The 20,396-nt window shown below is 40.4% G+C and overlaps 1 pseudogene; it reads left to right on the top strand.

The window, feature by feature from the left end:
* The first annotated feature begins 8,855 nt into the window (after positions 1 to 8,855).
* Positions 8,856 to 9,682, top strand: LOC150015535 (uS5 assembly chaperone PDCD2 pseudogene; annotated as a pseudogene).
* The last annotated feature ends 10,714 nt before the right edge of the window (positions 9,683 to 20,396 follow it).

Below are 20,396 nucleotides of genomic sequence, written 5' to 3'. Positions count from 1 at the left end.
GTCATCTGGGTGGAGGAAAGGGGAGAAATGAGGAAATGGTACAGGGATTAAGAAGCATAATTGGTAGGTACAAAATAGACAGGGGGACATTAATAATAGTATAAAAAAGGATGAAGCCAAAGAACTTACATGTACGACCCATGGACATGAACTACGGCAGGTGGGATTGCTGGAGGGAGGGTGGGTACTGGGCAGAGGGAAACAAAGGGGAAAAAATTGGGACAACTGTAATAGTATAATCGATATAATATATAGTCACATTGGAACTATTGTAACAACATAATCAATAAAATATACAATATATATATATAGCTAACTTAGTTAATGATAAAGCTTTATAAGTGTGTAAAATATCTCTGTAGTTGAGCAAGGATTAGATGATATAAAAAATGAAGCTAACTTTTGTGTTGGAGTGGTGGGATTTAAAGTAGCCTTCTTTATTATGTGTACTATTTTGTTTTTAATAAAAGTACTTTATAAATGAGTATTACTCTTGCAGGCAAGCAAACTGAAGCTGTTTAATAGTTAAAAGAAATAGCACATCCTGGAGAATTACTTGCCTCTGTCCATGTGAAATGTAGACTCAAAGAAGCACATGTTGATTTTATTAGAATATTGGAAAAGGGAAGACAGATGTTGGAGGTAACGAACTCCAGAATCACCTTGAACCCAATTTCCTGGCCTCATTTCCAGCAGCCAGTCAACAGAGCCAGCAGGAAGATGCAGGTAGGAAGGTTTACAAGGGAAAACCAAGTGTGACTTCCATTATAAACAGCATTCACATAAAAAAAAGACAGAAGATCAACTTGAAATAGAGGAGGAGTATGTTTCTTAAGTGGTCTTTTAAAAAAACTGTTTTATTGATTATGCCATTACAGTTGCCCCAATTTTACCCCATTGCCCCCCTACACTCAGCACCCCTATTCCCTCCAGCAATCGCCCCCTTAGTTAATGTTCATGAGTTGTTCATGTAAGTTCTTTGGCTACTCCATTTCCTATATTGTTCTTAACATCCCCTGTCTATTTTCTACAGGGATTCTTAATCCCTGTACCTGTTCCCCCATTCTCTCACTTCCCCCTTCCAACTGATAACCCTTCAAATGGTCTTATATCTATGATTCTATTCCTGTTCTTCTTGTTTGCTTAGTTATTAAGATTCAATTATTGATAGTTTTGAATTTATTGTCATTTTAATGTTCACTGTTTTGATCTTCTTTTTCTTATATAATTCCCTTTAGTATTTCATACAATAATGGCTTGGTGATGATGAACTCCTTTAGTTCTGACTTGTCTGGGAAGCACTTTATCTTCCATTGCATTCTAAAAATAGCTTTGCTAGATAAAGTAAACTAGATCATAGGTCCTTGCTTTTCATCATTTTGAATACTTCTTGCCAGTCTCTTCTTGCCTGCAATGTTTCTTTTGAGAAATCAGCTGACAATCTTATGGGGACTCCTTTGTAGGTAACTCTCTGGTTTTCTCTTGCTGCTCTTAAGATTCTCTCTTTGTCTTTAACCTCAGACATTTTAAATATGTGTCTTGGCATGGTCCTCTTTGGATTCAACTTGTTTAGGACTCTCTGTACTTCCTGGACTTGTATGTCTATTTCCTTCACCAAATTAGGAAAGTTCTGTTTCATTATTTTTTCACATAAGTTTTCAGTTCCTTGCTCTTCCTCTCCTCCTTCTGGCACCCTTATGATTCAGATGTTGCTACATTTAAAGATGTCCCAGAAGCTCCTTAGGTTATCCTCATTTTTTGAATACTTTTTTCTTCTTGTTGTTCTGATCGAATGCTTTTTCTTTATTCCTTGTGTTCCAAATCATCGATTTGATTCTCAGCTTTATCCCCTTCATTGTTGGTTCCCTGTGGATTTTTTTTTTTTTAATTTCACTTAATGTAACCTTCATTTCTGCCTGGGTCTTTTTATGCTGTTGAAGTACCCAGTGGGTTCCTAGAGCATTTTTATAACCAGTGTTTCGAACTCTGTTTCTGATAGGTTGGTTATCTCTATTTTGTTTAGTTCTTTTTCTGAAGTTTTGTTTTTTTCTTTCATTTGTGCCATATTTTTTTCTCTTCTCATTTTGGTAGCCTCCCTGTGTTTGTTTCTATGTATTAGGTAGAGTTGATTTGAGCCCTGTTTTAGTAGTGTAGCCTATTGTAGAAAAGCACACCTGTAAGTTATATGGGTGAAGCCTTAGGTAATCACCAGGGTGGGACAACCTGTGCCACCACTCTGTGGTTGTGTTGCATGGGGCTCAGAGAGGGGACAATGCTGGTGCCTGGCCTCTGGAGTTTTGCCCAAGAGGAACCTCTCTCCTGACACTCTCCCTATTGCCAGTAACTTCAGTTTCTCCCTGTATGCCACTGGGTGCCCTTCCAGCTGTTGCCCTGGTGCTGAATCCCAGGGGGGGTGGGTCTGCATGAGTCCTAAGTCAGTTGCAGGCCCTTTAAGAGGAGTCTCGTGAGAATCCTGAAGTTTCCTCCTCTGCCCCAACTTCCACTGGTTTTTACAGCCAGGAGTTATTGGGACTTATCTTCCTGGAGCTGGAACCCTAGGCTGGGTAGTCTGGTCTGGAGCTGAGGTCCCTTGCTCCTGAGGTATTCCTCCTGATTTTTATCTACCATACATGGATATGAAACCACCTGTTCCCTGCACCTCTCCATTTCTCCATGCCTCTCTGTGCATTCCACGTCTCTGCCCCTCCTACCTGTCTAGGTGAATGTGACTTCTTTAAATCCTCAGTTGTTGGAGTTCCACACAGCTTGCTTTTCTGACAATTCTGGGTGATATTTGTTTTGTAGTCCAGTTGTAATTTTTGCTGTAGTTGTGCGAGGAGGCAAGGCGTGTTTCCATATGCCTCCATATTGACCAAAATTACTTTCAGTAGTCTTTTTAGTGCTTGACAAACTCTAAATCTACTCACTTTAAATCTGAAAATGGCAGCACCATTTGAGTGCACATGGTTTCATCTACAGACCCTAGAGTGGCCCAAATTATAAACCTAACTGCACTGAATTCAAAAGCACTGTGGTGGAATAAAAAACAATGCTCCAATAATATATGGGTGATGTTTATCCTCACTGATAATTAATAAATAGAAACAAAGTGATAGTAAGATATCATTTTTCATTGGGTTGGCAAATTTTTTGAATTTGATGTCTTGTTAGAGAATATAAATTTTTAGCACATTAATTAAAAGTGTATGTTAAATAAAGTCAGCATGCCTTGCAAAAAAAAACAAACAAACAAAAAAAGTGTATGTTGAAAAAACTTTGAAGTTTTCTAAATCCCCTAAAATTGATCTTAATTCTAGCTCAGGAGCCTCTATTCTTTTAGACAGGAACAACATCTTCAACTCAGTCACTGTATGTTAATCTTTGTCAATTCAGGGACCCCTCAGTCAACTCAGGGTTCCATCCTCCCCACTTCTCCCTGAGGCTGATTGTAAGTCATAGAGGTGTGTGTGATGTCAAGGCATGAACGAAAAGGGGGTCTTGCCTTCCCCCTTCACTGTCACCTATTCATGCGCATCCCTTTTCAGGTACTCACTGTACCCTGTAGTATCCCCTTATAAAGTTCCTGTTGATAGAGTCTGCCTTGTCCCACTGTGATGGATGGTTTCATGTGTCAACTTGACTGGACCATGTGATGCCCAGACATCTGGTTAAACATTATTACTGAATAGGTTCTGGCTGGTATGGCTCAGTGGATTGAGTGCTAGCATGTGAACCAAAGGGTCGCTGGTTCGAGTCCCAGTCAGGGCGCATGCCTGGGTTATGGGCCATGTCCCCAACTGGGGGTGTGCAAGAGGCAACCACACATTGTTGTTTCTTTCCCTCTCTTTCTCCCTCCCTTCCCTTCTCTTTAAATATAAGTAAAATCTTTAAAAAAAAAACATTGTTACTGAGTGTCTCTGTGAGAGTGTTTCTTGATGATATTAGCATTTGAATCAGTGGACTGATAAGCAGATTGCACTTCCCAATGTTGGCAGGCACCATCCAATCAATTGGAGGGCCTGAATAGAACAAAAAGATGAGGGACAGGAGGATTTGCTCTTTCTGCCTGACTGTTTGAGCTGGGACATCAATCTTATTCTGTCCTCAGACAAGACTTACACCACTGATTGACTCTCCAGGCTCTTGGGTCTTCAGACTCAGACTGAAACTGCATGACCACTCTCCTGCATCTCCAGCATGCGGATGGGAGATCATGGCACTTCCCAGGCTCCATAATCATGTAAGTCAATTCCTTATAATAAATCTCTTTAATTATATCCTATTGGTCTGTTTCTCTGAGAACCTTGACTAATACATCCACTGTCTAAATAATGTTTCTGATTCTTCTTGCCCTCTCTCAAAACTTTCTAAAGCTCTCATGTAATGTTCTAGGACCTAGTGAGGCTCCCAGGGGCTGCCTCAGAACCTCCAAGCCTGGACACACATCTTGTCATTTCTACTCTACTGCTGGAGCTGATCAGAAGAAATGTAGTTGGGTTTGCCACTTCTCAGAATCCAAGGTAAACACTGGTATGAAGATTTCTGCCAGAAGTTTATCAGCCAGAATGCTTTTGGCCATAAGCAACAGAAGATCCAACTGAAATTGGCTTTAACAATAAAGAATTTTATTATATAATAAAAATATTATAGCAGTTGTTCTCAAAGTGTGATCTAGTGACAGCCAGGGGTCCCTAAAAATCTTTAAGGGCATTTGCGTGGCCAAAATCACTCCAACTGTAAGATAGACCAGTGGGTTTTAACGTAATAAAGCAGCAGTCAGAATATATTTATAAAAAGTTTATTACAAAAAAAATCTGGTAAGTAAGGTTTTACTGGAATACTGACTTGTTTACGAATTGTCTGTGGCTGCTTTTGGGCTACACTGGCATACTTCAGTAGTGTAACAGAAACTGTATCATCTACTAAGTTGAAAATATTTACTATCTGACGCTTTATAGAAACAGTTTACTGAGATGAAGGAGCAGGAGTTCCAGGCATGGGAGGTGGTGGGTTACCAGAAGGCCCTGGACTGGCTGGACGAGGAGAGGCAGACCCTTGAGGACAAGGTGGCCCTCCGCCTGCAGGAGCAGCGGGATCTGCTCAACATCAAGCTGGCCCTGTACATGGAGACCACCACCTACAGGGAGGCGCAGGAGAGCTCAAGAAGGTCATTGTGGTAAAAACTGCAGAGGTGCAGTATGGAGAGGTCACTCCATCCCAGCAGGAGCACAAGGACATGATGTGAGGTGGGACCCACCTGGTGACCCCTGCCACATATCAGGATGGGCCTACAGCAAGAGACAGGTTAGTTGTCACTCCTCTGATAGCTAATTTCCCCAGACCTGAGCTCCCTGGGCCACCCCATCTGCTCCACAATCCCCCAAAAGTTATACCTTAGGAATGGAACTTAAGTAGCACTTCAGTAAAGACTACTGGAGATCCGCCAAACAGAGCTTAAAAATAAGTCTCAGAAGGACCAAGCTGATTTACAAGTAAATTAACTACCTGCAAAAACAAAGCTCAAATATTTTGTTGTCTTTAAAATAAGATAACAAAATTCAAATGCTTAAAAATGAAACATTTGCAAGGTCCTATATCCAATTAAAAGATACTAGTCATGCAAAGAAGCAGGAAAAAGTCAAGGTAATAGAAAGAGACCTAGAAATGAGAGATATGAAAAAATGTTAAGTATCAGACAATGATTTTAAAATAGCTGTTATAAATATATTAAAGGAAAGCATGAACACAATGAAGAAATAAATGGTAGGTATAAAATAATGAATTTTATGATATGAGTATTATATCTCAATTTAAAAATAAGATGAGTATTTTATAAATTTTAGAGCTGAAAATACAATGTCTGAAATGAAAGTTTTACTAGATGGGATTAATAGAGAATAGGACATTGGGGAAAAACAATGACCTTGAAGACATGGCAATAGAAACTATCAAATTGAGTCATAGGAAGAAGAGGCTTAAAAAATGTCTCATACTTCCCTGGGAGACAATATCAAACATACATGTAGTTATACTTCCAGGAGAAGAATGGAAAGGAATGAAGGCAGTAAATTTCTGAAAATACAATGGTCAAAGGTTTCTTCAGTTTTGTAAAACATATCAATTCATGGATCCAAAAAGTTCAACAAAACCCAGCAGAATAAGCACAAAGAAAACTATAGCAGGGCACAACAAAATCAAATTGGTGAAAACTAATGACAAAGAAAATTTTCAAAGAAGCCAGAGAAAAAGACGTGTTTCATTCAAGGGAAGGATATAAATTCTACTCACTTTCATTCACAATGCAAGCCAGGAGACAGTAGAATGATATCTAGAAAGTGCTGAAACAAATCCACGTAGAATTCTATGTCCAGTAAAAACGTTTTTCATAAATAAAAGTGAAATAAAGACATTTCCAGGTAAACAAAACTGAATATGATGAACAGCAGACCTACATGATATGAAATGTTAAAGGAAATTCTTTAGGCTAAAGGAAAATGAAATGAGAGGGAAACTCAGGTACAGTCATGTGCTGCTTAATGGTGAGATATAGTCTGAGAAATGCCTCGCTCGATGATTTTGTCCTTGTGCTAATGTCATAGAGTGTACTTACACAAACATGGATGGTATAGCATCACCTACATGTAGGCTATAAGCCTGTACAGCATGTTATTGTAGAAAACAACATGAGATTGATTCAAGAACCAGAGAAAATGATCCAATCAAGAGATGTAGTAAACAGGAGGTGTATGAGGCTGTTGTCAGTGTAACACAGCACACAGTTTTATAATAAGTAAACTTTTTCTAATAAGTAGAGTACACTCTAAAATAATGATATTATAGTAAATATATAAACCATTAATAGCGATTTATCATAATCAAGTATTATATACTGTACAAAGTTATATGTGCTAAACTTTTATATGTCTGGCAGAACAGTAGGTTTATTTACATCAGCATCACCACGAGCACATGAGGATTGTGCTGTGCTAGCATTTTACATTGGCTACGACATCACTAGGCTCCATTTGAGTCTTCAGGGACCACTGTCATACATATGTTGTTGGCCAAAATGTTATGTGGCACAAGACTGTATACACAAAAAAATGAATAACACAGGAAATGATATGTAGGTAAATTTAAGAGGTATTATAAGAAGAGAAGTAAGGTAAAAATCACATCTGTGTGTACCTACACTCCCCAAATAAGGTATAGATCAAATTTTAAGAAACTAGCAACCACCTCATCAACTCCAGAGTTGTCCAAGTGGAGTACTGGTGTTACTGACATAAGTTCTAAGGCTGGCATTGAGGTTGGTAAGCTGGAGCTCAGCCACTACAAAAGACTCAGTCGTGGTTAGCAGGAAGTGGAACCTGGAGATTCTAGCTAACTTCTTGTCCATATGCTACACTGTCCTCTTCACAGCCTGCCTGAAAACAGCTTGAACTTGACTCTGGCCCTTATTCCAATCAAACCCCTTATAACACTTTCTCTCTTTTGGTTGGGGGTTGGTGATACATGGAGGAAAGAAAGGAGAAGAACCAGCCAGTCTTCAAACACTGCCATGGGGATTGACATTGTCAATTCCTTCTTTAGATCACTTTTTCCCCTCTATTGCATAATGTCTCCTATATATGCTGTGAAGTTCAGACTATGGAGTTTCACCTTTTCCCTTAACTTGGCCACCCTGGGAGACTTAAGAAAATGTGTTATGTGAGTGAAACATAAACTAAAATTTGTTAGCCAAGTAATGCCACCCAAGATAGTTCACATATGACCTAGAAAGTTGAGTTAACTAGTTACAGTGTACCTCAGAGATATTTTAGGTTCAGTTCCAGGTTAGCACAATAAAGTGAATATCACATAAAGTGAGTCACATGAATTTTTTGGTTTCCCATATCATATAAAAATTATGTTAAACCCTGGCCAGGTGGCTCAGTTAGTTGGAATGTCATCCCATACACCAAAAAGTTGCCAGCTCAATCCCTGGTCAGGGCACACACCTGGGTTGTGGATTTAATCCCCAGTCAAGGTGTGTATGGAAGGCAACCAATCAATGTTTCTCTCCCATATCAAGGTTTCTCTTTTCTGTCCTCTCTCTCTGTAAAAGCAATAAACATATCCCCAGGTGAGGACTTAAAAAAAAGTTATGTTTACACTATACTGCAGTCTATTAAGTGTGAAATAACATATGTCTAAACACAATGTACATACTTTAAAAAATACTTTATTGCTAAAAAATGCTAACCATCACCTGTTGATGGAGGGTCTAGCTTCAATGTTGATGAAACATAGTATCTGCGAAGTGTAATAAAGCAAAGCCCAATAAAGTGAGGTATGCTTGTAATCTCTCTGATCCCAGTTACTAGTCCCTCTTGACTGTCTTTCCCATCATCATGAGATTATCCATTGCAAGCTATCACCCTAATACCATATTACCACCATATTCAAAATCATTATAACTCTCTTCTAATTTAGCATTGCTCTAATCTGGAGGCCATGACTGCCAAAATGTTTGCAGTGAGGGTCCAAGGGTGGGGCAACCAGGGAAAGCTAAGGATCATAGTAACTGATGGGTTAGTGGGTGAAACAAATGTCAAGTATACTTGGAAATGCTAGAGGACTGACATCATTTCCAGTGCAATTTTATTATATATATGTGTGTGTGTGTGTGTGTGTGTGTGTGTGTGTGTGTGTGTATACCAGATATATGTGAATATGTGTGTGTGTGTGTGTGTATACAGACCCTCATTATGTTACATTTTTGCTGATTCTCTTTTATATGACAGAAAAATGTGTTTGGGGTTCCCACCTTCCTGCCAGCCTGCCTTTGTACTGCTGGTGCTGCAAGTGTATGGATGCAGCCCAGCTGCAGCCACTGGTCCATGTGCCTGAGCCCGTGTGGCTGCCACAAGCCACCACGCTGCGTTGGCCTGCAAGATTTTAGGAATCAGCTACCAAGGAAACATAACTTCAACTCACATAAGCCATCTTTTGAGGATCAACTCCCAGGGAGAGGAGAATCTGTGTGCCTCCAGCTCAAGTCTGGTGCCCCTCCTGCAGGGTTTGTGGGGGGTTTTCTGCTCCAAACAGGCTCTCGGTGTCACAGGCACGTTACTTCAGCAGGAGCATCAGATTCTGGATTGAAGATTGGGGCATGAGCAGGCTTGTACAGTCAGATAATTGGGACCATACAGCTCCAGGCCACAACTTCCTTTTTCCAGAATTTGAAATGATAATAGAAAAAGAAGATGAAATTATGTCTGAAGTTGTGGAAAAGAAAGGTAATTTAGAAATTATAGGGAGCATGGGTAAAGCATCAGAGGAAGAACTGGATTGCATAGTAAAATGTGAATATAGGGAAGATGAAAGATCTTCAGAAGTTTAAAACTGAAATAGCCCTGAAACCAGAAAAGGTTATCAGATATGGCAGAAAGATTGTTCCCCATCTGAAATTCTGGTAGAAATATCAAGAAAACAATATTCCAGATTCCCCTGTGGTGCCCAGAGAATATTTGAATTCCAGGTTATGTCTCAGCTGTTCAATTACCTAAAGGCAGAGACAGTGGGCAGAAGTGTTGTGTGCAGCATCCTGGCTGGCTTCACTTGTGCTGAAAGCTATAGACTGGGCACTGGCTACAAACAGGAATTTGTATGGAAGTAAGATGTAACACATACACTATAAAGTCATAAAGCCTTAAATATGCTAATAATCTCTTAAACATTGCAATTTTGTTAGATAGCATAAGGGTCTCAGTGACTGAGCCATTCTTCCTAAATGCTATTTTTGCTAAATGTTAAAATGTAACACAGTATTTTGCAGACAAGCCTAAACAGAGTAAGCCTGACAGTATACCCAACAGCTAAGAAGAAATCAACAAGTAATTGATCAAATAGTGTACATCAACAATGGTAAGCCTCCCTTTTGGAAGGCAGAACTTTGGGTATGAATCCCTTGTCTCCTTTCCTTGCTACAAATAAATAAAACTACGTATCTTTTTACAACCTCTCTCTATACTCATTCTTGAATAGCATACCTCAAGCTGCAAACCCCTTGAGTTCAGTAACAATTTCATATCTAGGACTTTAGCCTAAGGAATTTATTATACAATACCAGAGATGAAGATACAAAGATGTTGTTTTGGCATTGTTTAGCAATGTTAAAATGTTAATGAAACAAAAACATCCAGTGATGGAATTAAAGAAATTTTGGTACATGTATACAACGGAAGGTTATGCAGTCTTAATGATATAGACCTATAAGGACACCAAATAACATGTAGATCTAAACTGGTGCCTAGATCCATTACAGATGGTATTTATAGTATGATCATATTTTTCTAAATATTTATACATATATGTGCACAGAAATAAATCTGGAAAGATATATAGTAAGTGTGAACTGGTTACCTATATATGGTGGAATTAAGTGAAATAATCTTTTTATTTATACATATATTTCTCTATAATAAGTTCTTTAAAAGTCTGTTTTATATAGACTTCCAGCCAAGATGGAGGCATAGACAGACATGCTGTGTCTCCCTCCACAACTAAGAAGGAATACAACTACCTCAAAACTGGAAACAACCAGAAGTTCCAGGAAATAAAACTGCATGGAAGTCTAGCAAACAAAGATATAAAGAAGAAATACTCATCCAGACAGGTAGGAGGGGTAGAGAGGATGCGGTGTGGTGGTGATAGCAGTGGTGGCAGTGGCAGGCCAACAGAAAGCACAGTCACATGTTTTAAAAAGTCAGGAGGGACACCTGCTGAGTGTTCTCAGCTCCTCACCGGACCTCTCAGCTCACGGCCCCAGCACCGGGGACAATCAAGCCTCATTGCTCCTGACTGTGCAAACCAGTAGGAAGAAACTGCCAGTCTCTCAGCAGAGTCCGCTTGTTTAAAGGGCCACCAAAGTCCTAGAACATCCGCAGACCCACCCACTCTGGGAATGATGGCCAGGGCAACAGCTAGAGAGGCACCAGTCCCGTACAGAAGTAGGAGAAGTGCCTGGAAAAGGGGTGAGTGCTGGGCAGGTGGCATTGTTCCCTCTCAGACCCCGCCCCCACACACAGCACCACAAAGTGGTGAAACAGGTCACCCTGTACTAATGAATCCCTAAGGCTCCGCCCCTTACAACGTAACAGGAGCAACAGCTCTACCTGGGACTCGGAGGCAAACAAACACAGGAGCTTGTCAGAATGAGGAGACAGAGAGGTATGGCCCAAAAGGGGGAAAGGATCAAGGTTCCAGTGGGAGAACGAAGCGATGAGGAGATAGCCATCCTCACAGGTGAGGAGATACACAACCTAACAGATGCAGAATTCAAAACCCTGGTGATAAAGATGCTCACAGGCTTGACAGATATGCTTGAGTATGGCAGATGCATAAGAGAAGAAGTGAAGGCTATGCTAAGTGAAATGAAGGAAAATCCACACAAAACCAATGGTGAAGGGAAGAAAACTAGGGTTCAAATCAATGATTTGGAACAGAAGGAAGGAAAAAACAGTCAACCAATGCAGAATGAGGAAGCAAGAATTGGAAAAAATGGGGAAAACTTCCCAAATTTTGCAAAGGAGATGGACATACAGGTTCGGGGAGCACGGAGGATCTCGGGCGAGCTGGATCCAGAGGGGACCACACCAGGACGCATCATGATTAAGATGCCAAAGGTGAAAGATAAAGACAGAGTTCTGGCGGCAGCAAGAGAGAGGTGGAGAGTTGCCTACAGGGGGTGCCTATAGGACTGTCAGCTGATTTCTCAGAGGACACTTTGCAGGCAGGAAGGGACTGGCAAGCAGTATTCAATGTGAAGAAAGGCAACCTGCAACCAGGATTACCCTATCCAGGAAGGCTATCATTTGGAATGGAAGGGCAGATGAAGTGCTTCCCAGACAAGGTAAAGCTAAAGGAGTTCATCACCACCAAGCCATTATTATATGAAATGTCAAAGGGACTTACTTAAGAAAAAGAAGATCAAAACTACGAACAGTAAAATGACAACAAACTCACAACTATCAACAACTGAATCTAAAAAATAAAAACAAAATCCAACTGAGCAAACCAGAAAAGGAACAGAATCATAGCTATGGGGATCATTTGGAGGGTTATCAGCTGGGAGGGGGGAGGAGGAGAAATGGGGCTATGATGCAGGGATTAAGAAGCATAATCGGTTGGTACGAAATAGACATGGGGAAGTTCAGAATAATATAGGAAAGAGAGGAGCCAAAGAAGTTATATTCACAACCCATGGACATAAACTAAGGAGGGTGGGAGCACTGGAGGGAAGGCGGGTAATGGGCAGAAGGGAGCAAAGGGGGGGGGGGGATGGAACTACTGTAGCAACATAATCAATTTTTAAAAAAAGAATAGTATAGAAAAAAAGTCTGTTTTGTGTTGGTGTCGGTATGTATGTGTGCTTTTTGAATGGGGATTGTGATATTAAGAGAAGAGCAAGCAAATCAAATGTTTTCCAAAACCCTTTTTTCATAAAAGGAGAAAAATGGATTTATAGGGATTCAATAACATAAAAGTGGAATGATTACTAAAACTGCCAAATTAGGAAAGATTAGCTATTCCAGACATTAGGTGAAGCAAGATATAACTAGTTTTTAGAAACTGCAAAGGCTTTGATTTCCCTTTTCATCTCATTATAATAAAAATGGAGAGATTTCCAGGGTGGGAGCAGATCTAAAATTCCTGGTTGCTCTATCTCAGTGTAACATGGTTGTGGGAGACAAGCCTGCCAGGGTTTTGATTGATTCTGTCCCAACAGCTGGGCTGTAAAATGTTACATACCATGGATGACGCACATTCACCCTGGAACATTTCTCATTCCCGAGCAGTCTCTAACCCAGCCCTTTGCCAGCTGCTGGGAGGCCAAAGCTAATGACTTGGAAGAAGGTTGCAGCCCATGGGCATTTCAGATGCGGAAACTTGCAGGCAGGGGTTCCTGCCAAGAGGTGTAGTACTTAAACCAAACTATAGTTCAGCAGAAATCTGGTGATGGGGAAATGACTAACGCATTGGTCTACACTTGAGAAACTTAAATTTTAGCAGAGAGAGAACCAGAATTTCGATGTGAAATTGTCAGAATGAAGGGGGGTGGAAGAAATCTACATGGGTGTTCAGGAGACTCCCTTAAAAGGGTGGTGGTGAGCTACATCTTGAAGTGGGTGAGTGAGCAATGCGTGATCTATGACAGTGGTGGGAAGCCTGTTTACAGGAAGAGGAATGGAAGGAGCAGAAGCCAAGCTCACAGGTTGGTCCGCGGGTGATTGTGGGGACAGGATTCCAGTGCTGAGTAGGGCTTGAGGTCCGTGAGCTGTGGGTGAGGGGTAAGCCCACTTTAAGCTGGCGTCAGATTGCTGTCTTAGGGCACTTGAACTTCATATTATGGAGGAACAGTAGAATTGTAAGAAGAGGTAACAGGGTCCGGTTTTCATTTCTGATACTTCAGCTGCTGTACAAAGCACGGGCTGGAAATTTTCTTCATACACGGTATCTTTTACATGGTAGGTGCTCAGTAAATATCTATTGAATGATCAGTGAAGAAAGGAAAGAAAACTATTCCTTTTAATAGGATTAGTGGGCTTTCAGTCAAAGGTGGGAATTTGAAACTCTCCAGGCAGGTGGAGGTGTGGGAATGTGGCACAGATGTCACCGGCCTTACTGCAACTTTGTTTTATTTTGTTTTTAAAATGCTAGTGTTGCAAGAGAAAGGTTATTTTGAGAATCCCCAGAGCTTAAGCTCCACTGACAACTTCCTAGCAGAAACAGCACCCCTGGGAGTCCCCCTCCTTCCTTCCTCCTCCCCAACTCAGAATCTGCATTTAACAAGCTCCCCTAGTGAGGAGCAGGTGCAGACACAGAGGCTCTAGCCCTGTGATGAGTCACCAGGAGAACCTGGCAGAAGTGAGAAGAGCTAGGAGACCCAAGAAACCCACATTTAACCACTTCTCTTCTGCTTGAGACTAAAAGTGGGGTCACAATAACAGAAATCAATGGTTTTCTCCCCAAACCTCAGCAATTTCATATCATTTAAACTCAAACTTTGGGAGCACAAAGAGTGAGAGACTCCAGTCCTCCCACTTCCCTTGTGATGTCACCGCCTTCCTGCTTTCTGGCCTGGGTCCCTGCTGTGCCTCCGGAGGCACATGATCAGAGTGCTTGCCTAGAAGGGCACTCCCTGTCAGAGGCAACAATTCTGCACCATCTTTATTGTATCAGCAATGATGATGGCACCCAATAATAACATCAAGCACTGCTATATACCAAGTATGGTTCTAGGTACTGCATTTGTTTTTAACCTTATGGAACAGGCATAATGATTATCCCTGTTTTATAGATGCAGAAACCAAGGCCCAGAGAGGTTGAGTAACTTGCCCAAGTCACACAGCTTATAAATGGAATTGCGCCTGCTTATTATTTGGAATCCAGTGGCCGAGCTGCTTAATGCTCTGAGTATTGGACAGAACATTTAACAAAAGAGCTTTTTTCACTTATTGCTGGATATATGAGCTAAAAGCTAGGGAGACCACTGAGAAGGAGCTAGAAACTTAGTGAATGGTTTAAACATAAGTTAAGCCCTGGCCAGCTAGATCAGTTAGTTGGAACATATTGTTCCAACATGCCAAGGTTGCAGGTTCAATCCCTAGTCAGGGCATATACAAGAATCAACCAATATATGCAGTTTCTTTTCCCCATCTCACTCTAACTCTCTCTAAAATCAACTTTAAAAAAATATTTCAAAATGAGTTAAGAAAACTAGGACATGAAAAGAATCTGATTATGGCTATGCCACTGTGGGGCAGATGAGTTTCCAGGAACCAAGGTGTTCCTACTGAGTCCCCATAACCTCTAGCCTGTGCCACTGAAACAAATAGAGGGACCTCACTGAAAGATGCAACTATCACAACCAGCTGGGTGTGAGGAAGGCTGAACACACCAGGAGAAGTGGGGCAGAGATGGGGAAGAAATGCCAGGCTATGGCCATGGAGACCTCCTGGATAGAGGTAGCTGAGGGATTTATTTTCTCCAGAAGGTTCAAAGACCCAAGGGTAAATGCTGACTATCTGAAGGGAAAGTGTCTTCATCACCAGTGGCCCAGGGATAAGTGAGGGAACAAGACAGCACCCCTCTCCCCCTGGGGCAACCTGAGTCCAGAGGTCCAACCTTGGGTCATGCGCTGGGGTGAGAGAAAGGAGGAAGCTGGTGCCTACGGAGACCAAAGGCCCCATCCCAGGTCCCCTGTGGTCTGAGTGTGAGTCCATCTGCGTGGTGCTCAACTCAGAGCTGAAGTAAGGAAGAGGCATGGGAGGGAACCCTGTGAGTTGTGTCCACAGAGCCAATCTGTAAGACATTTGATTTATGGCAAGAATCTTGTAGCTTGAAAGTAAAGGACTTTCTATTTATTTTCAAGAAATTCCTATGTTCTTCAAGAAAGTTTCTAACCTCATCGTACAGAAATATCTTACAAAAGGGATTTTCTCACCTGGATGAAGAATTTGTGGGGCCCCCCTTTAGAGGCCAGAAGCAATGACCTCCTGCAGTGACCTGTCTCAGAGCCTGGGCATGAGCTTAGGAAGCTGGGACAGGGATGATGAGGCACTCAGAAGGGCAGGGGTTCCAGCCCTGGGAAACCATTAATCCCTTCTCTCCTGGACTCTGAATTCCCTTCCTCCTCACACCTCCCATCTCCTGGCCATGGGACTTAGTTACTTAAGAGCTTCTGGTTCTATAGGAAGACCTAGTGTCATGGACTGAGGAAGTACTGCAAGTTCCAAATGATAACCACATCTTTTATGTCTTTGTAAAATGTCTGACTGAAACTTACATAATTGAATACAGCATTCAATTTACACACAAAACTAAAACTAAACAAGCAAACAAAAAAACCTCATTCTTATAAATAGAAGCAAGACACGCACATTAGTAATGTACAACGAAGATCTACCTACAAAGACTCTGGGTAAAGCTGGGTAGGTAGCAGCACACACATCAACCTGCTGTTTTTTTCTGAGAATATCCAAACATAGGGGCATAACTGTGTGAGATGCCGGCCGAGGAGCCAGCCTGCAAGCCTAACCCGGTGATGAGGTGTTGCCGGGCTGGGGATGAAAGACAGGTCAAGACTGCAGAAATGCTTGAAGCAGGACTCCTCTTTCAGCAGAAGAACTGAAAGCTATAATCTGGCATGTCTACCACAAAGAGAAAGCAATAGAATCTACACCAAGCAACAGCCACACTGCCTTCCTCTCAGATACCTGTCAAAATTACTAATTAATCGGCAGCCGTCCGTCTCGAGAGACAATGGTGTAGCTTCTTAAGAGTCTATCTGCACCGCCGAGAATGGCTGTGCAGTCCGACTCGGGAGTGACACGGTATCTGTCTCCTCCCGTGTTGAATCGACATCTTGCGATGACGCTGGAGTGTCCTCTCCAGTGAAGCTGAAGCTACAGAGCCTGGGCAGGGTGATATGGAGGGTCTGCTGTTGCCCATGCAGCAGACCCCCCCCTCTCTTCGCAGCTGAAGGGTCAAAATTACTAGGGAAAGAAAAAGGGATAGAAGAGGGAGGCCGGGCTAATAATGATGATGAGCATGCAGCCTCATAAAGGAGACAGCATTAATTCTCTGGCTGCATTTTCTTTAATAATGTATTTTGACCATTTCTAATGCTGTTGTTTAAATCAGTTCACCCTCTTGAAGAACCTTGATTCTCATTATTATGTGAACCACATTAGACCTAGTTTTTAGAGTGGGGAGTATAAATGTTGCTTCTCTATGAGAACTGCCCTGATTTAAAACTAGTGAGATGTCTTCTCTGTGTTCCCTTAGAATCTTCACAGCATTTGCTACAGCCTGGTTGTACTTAGTTGTGCTTCTATTTGTCTCCCTCACTGGCTTGGAAACTCCTTGAAGGCTAGAGTATGTTTATTTTAGTACAGTATCATACACATAGTAGGCTGTATAGATATAGATTTGAACAAAAACCACCTCCATCTTTCTGTCCTTTCATGCCATGACCTTTGACCAGCCTCACTGTCCTTAGTAAAAATATCAAAGCCTTTTAGTTAGTGATTATCTGTGTTCCTTAAAATGTAACCATAAATACTTTTGTTAGTAATGGCCAGGATGACAACCAAGATGTATATCAAACTGATGATGGTATGGACCACCAGAAGGTATGGCCCCTAGCACTACTAAATTCTTTGTCCCTTTGTCCTGTCACTCATTAGTGCCTGAGTTATATTATTAAAACAGTACAGTAACAGGAGTCTTTGGCAGAGAACAATTTGCACAAAACTGCTGACACAAATTGTAAAATGTGTATTGTCTGTTTGCTCTGGTTCAATCTTCCCATAAGTAAATTACCCTATAATAAATTCTGTTGTATTCTATGAAGTTGCCTGCTTTGTCTTTCAATCTGAAGATACCTTTTCATTACAGTGGCCATTATACCTTTGCCCCACCACCAGATATAGGTACCCAATAAATATTTGTTGAAGTAAATGGATAACAAAATAGAAATATGACAATTGGAGCAATGACTTTAGAAACAGTTTGATTCTGGGATACATGGAAGATAGTGGTGGGACCATGGTTTTGAATCGCCAGTGGCCTTCCTCCCTTCACGAGGCCCAACCAATACACAGACTGAAAAACTAACCATATGAATTCTCAAATTAAAAACTCAAAATTCCCTTTGGGGGAAAATTTTCTGGAAGCAGATTCCATAATATGAGGGGTGGGTGGGGTATAGGGTTATTAGCAGCAAAGTAAAAAGAAGAACCTAGTATAAATGAAGAGGGAGAGCTCTGAAGCAGGTCTCAGAAAATAATTTAAAAATCACTTTCAGTAAACAACAGAAGGGGGTGCTGAAGAACCATGCAGCTCTTAATACTATCTTGGCCCTACTCTTACTCCTAAAACTACAGGTAAACTCATTTCACTTAAGAGTATGCAACAAAAAGGATTGTGATAAAATCCCATACAAAATTATTAATAAAATCAGGAAGAATTAGGAGCAGAATAATGTTTCTACAGGTGATGAAGTATGCCAGAAAAATAATATATCCAAACCAATAAAAACTGTAATTTAAAATTTATAATTAGCTAAAAAATTTTTAAAAATCAAAGGATCACAGATATGAAAAATTACATTAAGAAAAACTCTGAGATGAGAGTTTTTAAATAAAAAACATTATAAATCAAGATTATAAAAATAAAAAACTATGAAAGAAGTCAAAACTAAATAAACAGGACAGATAATGTCATAAGAAAATCAGATAGAAAGAAAGAAACATGTTTTAATCAAAAGGAAATGAAGAGAGGAATTCTACTTTTGGCTAAGATTGACCAACAGGAATTGGACTTACCCTCCTGACCAAAACAACCAAAAAACTAAACAAAATATATAAAACAATGATTCTGAGGACATTTGTTATCATGTAAGGAAAGACAGTGACCCCAGAGAAAATGGAAACAAATGAAGTTGGCATATAATTGCCCCTGCTTACTATTTGGAGGCAGTTTCTAGGCTGCAGTGCAGGGAAGAAAATCCAGACAGAGCTTGGTAGTCTCAATGAGGTGAGGAAAAAAAAAAAATTATAATTCAGAGAGTTCAAGCCAAGTAGAAATTACAGGGCAGAATGCAAAAGTGTGAGAAATTTCACATAGAGAGCTCTGGAGATCAACAGAACAGTCCTCTCCAGACTTTGGCTTGAAAATGCAGATTAGAAGCTACTTGAGAATAGAGAAAGCAATGGACCAAAAAATTCCTAGAGTCACACAGGGCTGGGAATGATTTGTGTTTCTCTTAGCTAGAATGGGAACACCAGATGATGAATGGGCATTGACTTAATAGTGGGGTTAAGTTATTCCTAAGCCAAAGGCTACTTTGGGCCTGCCCCAGTAAAACTTAAATGTAAATTTCAAAAGGATCCAATTGGCCTTGGTTGGTATGGTTCAGAGGATTGCGTGCCAACCTGCATACCAAAGGGTTACTGGTTCAAATCCCAGTCAGGGCACATACCAGGGTTGTTGGCCAGGTTCCTAGTTGGGGGCATGCAAGAGCCAATCACACAATGATGTTACCCTCCCCCTCTTCCTCCCTTCCCTTCTCTTTAAAAATAAATAAAATCGTTTTAAAAAAATCACTTTAAAATAAAAAATACCCAACGGATTCCAAGTAGTGTAATTGTATGCCAGAACAAGATCTAAAAACAGTTAAAGGACTATAAGAAAACCTAGTACTCAACATCATAAAACTCAGTGTCTGGTATCCAATCAAAAGCTATAAAGAAGCAGGAAAATATGACTCATAACTATGAGGGCTGAATGATCATCAGTAAACTGTGAGACCACGTCAAGAAGTCTAAAATGCATGTAATTGGAATCCCAGAATAAAATGGGAGAACAGAAAATTATTTGAAGATATTATTGTGGAAATTTTATGAATCTGATGAAAACTATAAGCTCACAGATTCAGGAAGCTCAAGTAATCCCAAATAGAAAAACACAGAAGAAACCATACCAAGGCACATCATATTAAAACTGCTGGAAAATAGTGATAAGGGGATTATCTGAATAGCAGTTAGAGAGGAAAATAAAACATTACATACAGGGAAACAAAGCTGATAATTACTGGTGACTTCTCGTTTTATACAGCACAAGTTGGGAAATAAAGGAATGACATCTTTATAGTGCCAACAGAAAACAAGTTGTCCACTTAAAATTCTATATACAGCAAAGTATCTTTCAAAAATGATGCAAAATAAAGACTTTTTCAGCTAAACAAAAGCAGGAGATTTATTTCCAGCAGATCTGTATTACAAGAAATGTTAAAGGAAGTTTTTTCAGGCAGAAGGAAGTGTGATCTACCCAAAGAGAAGAAGAGACCTGAACTGGTGTTTCTTAATCTCTAAAAATGATAACTGTTTAAAGCAAAAGCAATAACAATGATAGTGGGGTTTTCAAAATATGTGAAAATAAAATATGGCTACAAAGCATGGAAGACAGGAGGGCAAATGGAAGCACACTCTTGTAAGGCTCTCACCCTATACATAGTGATACAATACTATTCTAAGGTAGGTGTGGAAAATTAAAGATTTATATTATAAACTCTAGAGCAACCACTGAAAACAAAAATATAGGTAAGCAATAGTGGAGATAAAAGCAATAAAAAATAGCTATAATAACCAATGAACAGTAGCCAAAACTGAAGTGAAAATGTCAGAAGCAGAATTGAGATTTCCTGGCACCTAGGACTGTGCCCTTATTATAACAAGTGTGCAAAGAATGTGCCACATGAAGCATCAGAGTAAAGAATGTTTTTTGAGAAAAAGTGAAATCTTAACATGATTTTTAGAGCTGAAAAGCATTTTAGGGAGAAAAGTAAA

The sequence above is a fragment of the Furipterus horrens genome, unplaced genomic scaffold, assembly GCF_987537825.1.
Source record: "Furipterus horrens unplaced genomic scaffold, mFurHor1.1.pri manual_scaffold_3, whole genome shotgun sequence".
In the NCBI taxonomy this organism is placed as follows: domain Eukaryota; kingdom Metazoa; phylum Chordata; class Mammalia; order Chiroptera; family Furipteridae; genus Furipterus; species Furipterus horrens.
The sequence above is the reverse complement of the archived record's forward strand: the minus strand, read 5'-3'. Positions and strand labels throughout refer to the sequence as shown.